This window comes from Phacochoerus africanus, chromosome 1, assembly GCF_016906955.1.
Source record: "Phacochoerus africanus isolate WHEZ1 chromosome 1, ROS_Pafr_v1, whole genome shotgun sequence".
In the NCBI taxonomy this organism is placed as follows: domain Eukaryota; kingdom Metazoa; phylum Chordata; class Mammalia; order Artiodactyla; family Suidae; genus Phacochoerus; species Phacochoerus africanus.
In genome coordinates this window covers 131,967,343-131,975,593 of record NC_062544.1, presented here as the reverse complement: position 1 = coordinate 131,975,593, position 8,251 = coordinate 131,967,343, and the positions used below count along the sequence as shown (strand labels likewise).

The 8,251-nt window shown below is 39.7% G+C and overlaps 1 protein-coding gene across 1 annotated transcript in view; it reads left to right on the top strand.

The window, feature by feature from the left end:
* Positions 1-1,672: 1,672 nt before the first annotated feature.
* MDFIC2 (MyoD family inhibitor domain containing 2) overlaps positions 1,673-8,251 on the top strand; it is a 40,654-nt gene continuing 34,075 nt past the window's right edge. The window contains exon 1 of the mRNA XM_047779104.1: positions 1,673-1,707. The gene's annotated coding sequence lies outside the window, so the exon portion shown is untranslated. The remainder of the gene's footprint in view (positions 1,708-8,251) is intronic.

Below are 8,251 nucleotides of genomic sequence, written 5' to 3'. Positions count from 1 at the left end.
ACAGGGGAAGTGTGGGGCTCTGGGAAGCACTTACAAGCAGAAAAGTACTAGAATAGACATGAGGAGTTCCCACCGTGGCTCAGCAGTTAAGCAACCTGACTAGAATCCCTGGCCTTGCTCGGTAGGTTAAGGATCTAGCGTTGCCACAAACTGTGATGTAGGTCATAGATGTGGCACAGATCTGGTATTGCTGTGGCTGTGGTGTAGGCTGGCAGCTGTAGCTCTGATTCAACCCCTAGCCTGGGAACCTTCATATGCTTTGGGTGTGGCCCTAAGAAGACAAATAAAAAATAAAAGGAGAATAGACTTAAGAGATGATCAGTACTCAGGTTTTCTATTTGATAGAGGAGGAAACTAAGATCTAGGAAGACTGATCTCCAAATCACAGAGGTCTTTGGAGGAAAAAAAAAAAATCTCGGGACTAGAATTCATGTCTCCAAATTCAAATCTCAAACTCCCAATATACTAATACATTCCTCAGAAAATAATTTTCCCCAAAAACAGTAAGGCCAACTCATAAATTTCAAGACAGTTGATGGAAAATTAGCAATAGGCTTTGAGAACTAAGAGTCAACATTCATCCTAGTTGTATGGTATTCCAGATGGTAGAAAGGAAGGCCTAGACTCAACTGGATCATAATCCTGAACCTACTATACTTAACCAGCTAGTGACACTGAAAGAAAATGGAACTCTGAAAATCATCTGGATTTTTAATAACATCTTTCAAGACAAGATCACAAGATCTGCATGAAAGGGGTACATTTCATGAAAGAGTTGAACTGAGTAGAAACTCAGTACACATACATTTTTGTCCCCTCTTCTCACTCATGTGAATTGAATAGAACTGATGAAAGACCAGGCCAACAGAAACCACATCTCATGATTTCTTACCAGTCATTTTAGCATAAGATCTAGCCTCTGATTTTAAGCCATTTTTGTAGATCATTTTTGGCATGCCTCCACAAAATTCAACATTGCTACTCTGTGAATATTCTGGGAGTTAGAAAGCAGACACCAAACAATTGATTTTAGAGAATTTCATCAGCATACATCCTCTAAAGAGAAATGGGAAGAAAACAAACTCAGAAGAAATATTTAAAATTAATTAAACCTTCTATATAATAGTGTGGGTTTCTCTCCACTATAGGTCATAGAAACCCAACTAGCAGAAGTAAAGGGAATTTGTGGATTCACCTATCTAGGATGTCCAGGAGGAGATGAGCTTCAGGAGTAAGGAAATCCAGGGACCCAAATGATGAATTCAGTGTTAGGCTTTATTCTCAGACGTTTTTATCCAAGGCAGGAAAGATGTCTTCTGTCAGTCACAAGCCTATATTATCCTTCTGCCTCACAAAGGAGGAGAGAAGCCTCGCTTCCAGTATGCAGATCTTAAGTCTCAGGGAACAACCTGATTGGTCCTACCTGATTCTTACAGCCATCCCACCACCAACTACTATGGCTGGGAATACTCAGGTTACCATGGCTCTGTGCAGTGAGCAGGGATGGAGGAGACAATTCCACTCAAGCTACATGGAAGGCATCCTCCATTGGAAAGCGGGGTTCTCTTTCCTGAAAAAAAAAGCGGGTAAAGGGATCTTGGAAAGGCAAAAAAAAAAAAAAAAAAGGATATCCATGCAAATAATTCTTTTTTAACTTTCCTTCTTTAGGATTATCCAGCTCAATTCCAAGTCCTCTTGAAGATCCTGGTAGGTTCATTTCATTTCTTTGTGATAGCTTCCTAGATGGGCTAATGGGTACTTGTGGTGCAATATGATAAGGGAAAACTTCATCTTTATCCATATCCACAATATAGTGGGCATAGCAGCGGCATAAAAATCATCACCTTTCTGCATTATTCAAGGCACACTGTGGTAAGTTTTTACCTTGAATGTACTTAGAGCCTATTTGTGCAAACACGTCAGGTAACAAAAGTTTAAAAATCATATACTCATTTGGTATTTGTCTTTTTCTTTCTGACTTACTTCACTTAATATGAGACTCTCTAGTTGCATTCATGTGATATCACTTATATATGGAATCTAAAAGTTGGCATCAGTGTTCCTATCTACAAAACAGAAACAGATCACAGACATGGAGAGCAGACTTGTGGTTGCCAGTAGTGGCGGGGGGAGAGATCAGATAAGGAGTGGGATGGACTGGGAGTTTGGGTTTAGTAGATGCAAACTGTTACATCTGGAATAGATAAGCAATAAGGTCCTACTGTACAGCATAGGGAACTATTTCCAATCTCTTGGGTTAGAACATGATGGAAGATATGTATGACTGGGTCACTTTGACATACAACATAAACTGAAGAAACACTGCAAATCAATTATACTTAAATAAAAATTTAAAAAAATTAAAAAATTACCCAGGGGATTAAAAAAAATCATCTACTCATTTATGCAATACATGGATTCAGAACCTACCTAACACAAGACCATATGTTTAGCTTTGCAAAAACCTCAGAATTTGTCCGTAAAGAAATGAGGAATCTCTCAAAGATATCACTTTAATCTGAAATCAGCAAAGAGGACTCCACATACAATTAACATTTGAGCTGGGTTTTGGGGGATAAACAGACATTTCACTGTTAGGCACGGACAAAGAGGTCAAGACAGAAAAGCTGAAACGTGATTTCTCATTTTGTTAAAAGATGACATATATGAATGGAACAGGAAATAAATATCGAGGTAGCTTTTAAGGATTCAGCAATAGACGTCTGCCATAATAGGTTTTGGAGCTTCTGTAAGAGGCAACACTATGCCATAGTTATCTAGGACGAAGCATGTCTAAGCCAGCAAGACATATTAATGAGGGAAAATCCAGTTTCACATTAAGAAATAGAGTATGGCCCATTTACATGAAGTAAAACTCAACATAACTAACATAAGGAAAGGGTCTAGAAAAGAGTTACCCCAGGCTGCTAAGAGGAACCACACCTGGAAAGAGGAGTAAAAATGAAAGCCAACAGCAGGATGAGGTGGGAATTTTGCTATTCTTTTATACTTCCATATTGCTTTAGCTATTTTTTTCACAAAGAAATTGTATCTACTTGTGCTTGCTTAATACATAAATATCATTTACATAAAAGGAAGTATTTGATTAAAATAAGACTGAAAATAACACTATAGTAGGATAAGGAGTATGGACTTTGAAAAATTCATGTTCTTGGGAGTTCCCATTGTAGCTCAGTGACTAAGAACCTGACATAGTGTCCATAAGGATGAGGTTTCGATCCCTAGCCTCTCTCAGTGGGTTAAGGATCTAGCATTGCCACAAGCTGTGGTGTAGGTTAGTCACAGATGTGGCTTGGATCTGGCCTTGCTGTGCCTGTGGCACAGGCCTACAGCTGAAGCTCCGATTCAACCCCTAGCCCAGGAACTCCCCTTTGCTGCCGGTGTAGCTGTAAAAAGAAAAAATAATAATAAGGTTCTTGTTATTTTTGGTTGTCAAAGGGGCAGATAGCTACTATACTAAGCTACATGTTTTCAGGTGGGACTATCCTAGAGCCAATAAACAAATAGGCAGGTAGTACAAATCTATGTTGGAGGTTATTACAAATATATATACATTAAACAAATACATTAAAAATATATTGTAATATAGGAGACCATTTGAAATATATAACAAATATATATAATAGTATGCAATGAATATATCTAAATGAATAAAAGAGTTAAGGAGAGAGAAGACTAATTCTTTGCAAGTATAGGGATTTTAAGATCTGTGCAACAGAACAAGGGGTGGGGGAAAAAAATATATACATGTAAGAGGAACTTGGTCCCCATGCTGTACGGGGGAGGGGGGGGTAATTAAAATAATAAAACAAGAAAAAAAATATCAAAGAAATGCCTTTGGGGATGTTTGGGTAAGGAGGTCACAATAAGCCAAGGTGATTTCTTTCAATGTGGCGGCCATCTACATGAAGAAGGGGAAGTAATGAATGAGGTCAAAATGTCATCAGGGAATAAATGAGGTCTGTAAGGGAAAGAGTGAAGAGCGCCTAAGGCAAGACTTTGATAATGATCATCAATTAAGATGAACAATGCATTTGCTCACACATTCACAGGTAACTTTTTTCAAAGACCCTGGGCCAAACACTGTAGGTTTTGCAGACAGAACAGAGTGGCAGAAAAATAGCCTGGTGACTGCCCACAGGGATTATATCCACCAAAATGCAAACACCCATTTATGTTAACTGAGCCCTTATTGATTTTGCAATTGCCTTGAAGTATCAGAGAAAACTATAGAACAATGCTATTATTGCCTCCTCTCTATGGATGAAGAATGAGAGGTTCAGTGAGGTAGGCAACCTGTCTTATTTAAGTCAGGCAGCTATGAAGTGGCAGGGATTTGATTTGAATGCCAAGTCTACCTGCCATCACAACCCATAAACATGTGTAATGCTCCCTTTTAAAGTGGCCAGCCTTGAAACATCAGAAAAGGAGAAAAACCAGAATTCTATGTTAAGGAAGACAGGAACAGTCATGGGCTTGACAAGCCAGGTATCGAGGAGGAGGGAAACTGATTAAAGACCATTGATTTGATGATTAGAAAGTCACTTATTACTCTGTTTATCCACTCAGCCAATGTTAATTATTAATAATTAACTATTAATAATATTAATTAATTAAGTAGTTAGCATGGATTACTGCATGGGCTCTGAAAGATCAGTTTTATTTGTGTGGGGATGGAATCTGACTGTGAAGGATTATGGAGTGAGTAGATGGTAAAATAGTATGTGTTAAGGACTCCTCTGAGGAATTGGGTGCTAGAAAAATTAGCTCAAGAAGGATTTTCAGGCTACAATGCACTGAAGCAAGCAGGCAGAAGGAGGGTAGCATCAGCAGAGCACAAGTGAAAATACAGGGAAAGGGGATGATGGTGACAAAGACACATCCTGCAGATGGAGAAAGAGAAAGAGTGCAAGTTCCTGCTGCAAATGTTCATCTTGAAAAGGAGAAGGGTCCCTTCCCCTCAGACAGGGGATAGAAGAAAAAATAAAGGAAGAGTGAAATGTTGCTGTAAAATGCAATCATAACAACTATACTGTGACCTGAAGTTTGGCACTTGCCATCATCAGCCTCTTATATGGAGTAAAACATGAGCCACTGCAGCTACAAACCCACAGCACCCCCTGAGTGGAGCTCAAGGTGGAGACCAGGAGTGAGGCACTCTTTGCTCTGGGAAAACTGGAAGAACAGGTCTTCAGTTAGTCAAGATATTTTCAGGAGAAGATTTTATGTGCCCAATTCTTGCATCTCCTCATATCTAGAAAAACACTAAACTCCTTCATGGTGATGTCTGCTCCTTGTGACTGGTAGTAACCTTCATGTGACCAGCAACAAAACTTTTGTAAAATGTGTGTATGCATTGTAAGATGTGTGTGTGCTGCATGCACCTCCCCCTCCCCTCTATCTTATCCTGATATTGCCCCTTTTCCTCTTTGAATGATATTTCAACCAGGTCTGTGGTTAAGGGTAAGGAATGTCACAGTCATCTATAAATGCAGTCACCTCCAAGGGTGAGAGCCAGTGAGTCCTGCAGGCTTTGAAAACTCAGGATACCACCCGATAGCTGATATGCATATCAAAGGAATGATTTCAGTGAGCCCAGGTCTCTTTTGTTCCTGCTCCCTGCCCTTTATTGCAAAAACTCCTATATATCCTAGCTCCTTCCTCACTGCCTCAGAAGAGGGGTTTCTCTGGGGCTATCTGAGATGCTGTCTCTTGGGTTTAAGTCCTAATTTCACCGCAAATAAAATTCTCAACTTACAGGTTGTGGATTATTATTTCAGTCAACAATACCAATAAAATGTGCTTTGATAACTTTTGTACGTATATTTTCCACCCTGGCTACTATAATCATTTTGGCAGTTGTCCTAAATCATGATGCTTAGACTGAACTCCAGACCAATTAAATCAGAACAATGTGAAGTTTCCTCAGGCTGAGGATGTCCAAACCTTTAAAGAGGATTTAGCAAGGTATGACTTGGTGCGAAGATGGGGAGGCATTACATACAATAACAACTTGAGTGAAATCCGAAAAGCTAATCTGGGAGCTCCCACTATGGTGCAGTGGATTCAGATCCTGACTACAGGAGCTCAAGTTGCTGTGGAGTTGTGGGTTCGATCCCAAGCCAGCTGTGCTCAGTGGGTTAAATGATCCAGCACTGCCGTGGCTGTGGCATAGGCTTCTGCTGTGGCTCAGACTCAATCCCTGACCTGGAAACTTCCATATGCTTCTGGTGTGACTGGGTCACTTTGCTGTATAGTACTGTGCTGTACACTTTTTTGTACAGCAGAAATTGACAGGACATTGTCAAGCAACTATAATGGGAAAAATCAAAATCTTAAAAAAAATTAAAATGTTGTGTGTAATGTTTAAAAAAAAAAGAAAAAAAAGGCCAATCTGAAGACCTGATAAAGAAATGAATTTGCCTAAAATAAAAGAAGTAAGGCAGAAGTGAAGAAGAAAATAAAAACATTGGTATGTGGACAGATCACAAAGCCTCCCTCTAAATTTTACAAATTGCTGCAAAGTAGGTACATATACATCCCATTGCTAAGCACAGGTCTTATCAGAACTATTCACACTTGTATTCTCAATCCCCATCAGAGTCCCTAGCATACAGTAGATGGTCAATAAACATTAATTGAATGTCTCAATAAACAAAATTATTTAACTCAGATGGCAGCCCACCTCTCTTCAAGTGTCAAGAATCCTTGAGAAAAGCAGAAGTGTCTCATACTCCATCCCAAGTCACTCACTGCACTCCACATCTCACTCATATCTACCTGGGGCCTCAGAGGATTTCATCATCTATAACCTCAAACTCTTTATTCCTAATGCCATCAACAATAGATTATGTGTGTAAGTGATCTTTACTAACGTTTGACAAAAGTGAGAAAACAATGAGGAGGAAGGCTTTATTATCCAAGCATCAGCCAGCAAGTCATTTAAAACTAAATATTAGCCATGTTGTTAACTATGTCACTTGGCCATTGTCATTGGCTGTGATTCCTTGGTGGGGTCCTGTGTCCTGCCATTTTGCTGCACTCCTATTTCCTTCAAGCTTCACCAGGACCATTCAAACCACAAGTTTCAGCTTTTTCTTACATAGAGGAGTTTAACCATGTCTTAGGAGGAGCTCGCTACTAATACGTAAACATTCCCAGAAACTATTTTGCCAAACCAAAGGTTAGATATTAATCCCATTCTTTTTAGGGCTCCAAACTTTTATAACCAATTATGATTTTAAATGGCCATTTTTTTTTCTGTATTTCCATACAAAACAATGGGCCACCTCAGAAAGACATATGGAAAATGCCCAACCCTATAATCAATGGGGCCCCATGAAGGAATAAATATGTGTTATTGGAAGTCCACAAAATATGTATTCACATTATTGTTGAGTCTCTCCCCTAGAGGGGGAGGGGAGGAGACTCAAAATCACTCTGTCTTCGAATGTCACCACTGTGTCTAGTCCCACGAGCACCAGTGTGAATACAGCGAGCACTCAACACAGATGCACTAATCATAAGGATAAAGGGTGAAGATGAGATCTTCTCTGAGATTTTTATACCTTATAATAATAGGGGTAATAATAGCTACTTTGTATGTCCAAAGCCGTTTAAAAGCATTAACATTTCACATGCCGCACATCCTCAGAAAGCAGATCAATATTTATTCTTCCAAGTGTGTCGAATATACAGTTGGGGCACCTCGAGGTGAAAGCGTCACCCTGCCAGTGTCAGCCTCAGAACTTGGAAATCACATCCCCCAGTTCATTATGTCAGAATAATAAAGTGACCCTGGCTGGTTGAATGTATTCATTAATGGCTGGAGGGGGAGCAGGGCTAAAGGAGCAGACAATAAGGCTTTGGGAACTCCCCGCCCTCAACAGCCAGCAAGGAAACACTATTATTTGGTGTTGCATCAGTTCTGGAAGAGGAAAAGACACACACAGACACAAACATACAGAGAGCAGAACTTCAATTTGAATAAAAGGACTACATCCTGATCCCATTTTGCTACTTTTCCCTGCTCTCCGGGGCTGCAATGACCTCTAGGAAGGACCAGCAGCCACGAAGCACAGCCAACACTAGACCGTCCAGCTTTAACATTGCTCTGCATTTGTAAAAAATACTTTTTTGAAAAAAACCTCTCTTGACAAAACAGCCCTATTGTTATCAACTGTAAATGTATTAAAACATCACAAGGGCATTTTAGTATGTGTATCGTGCC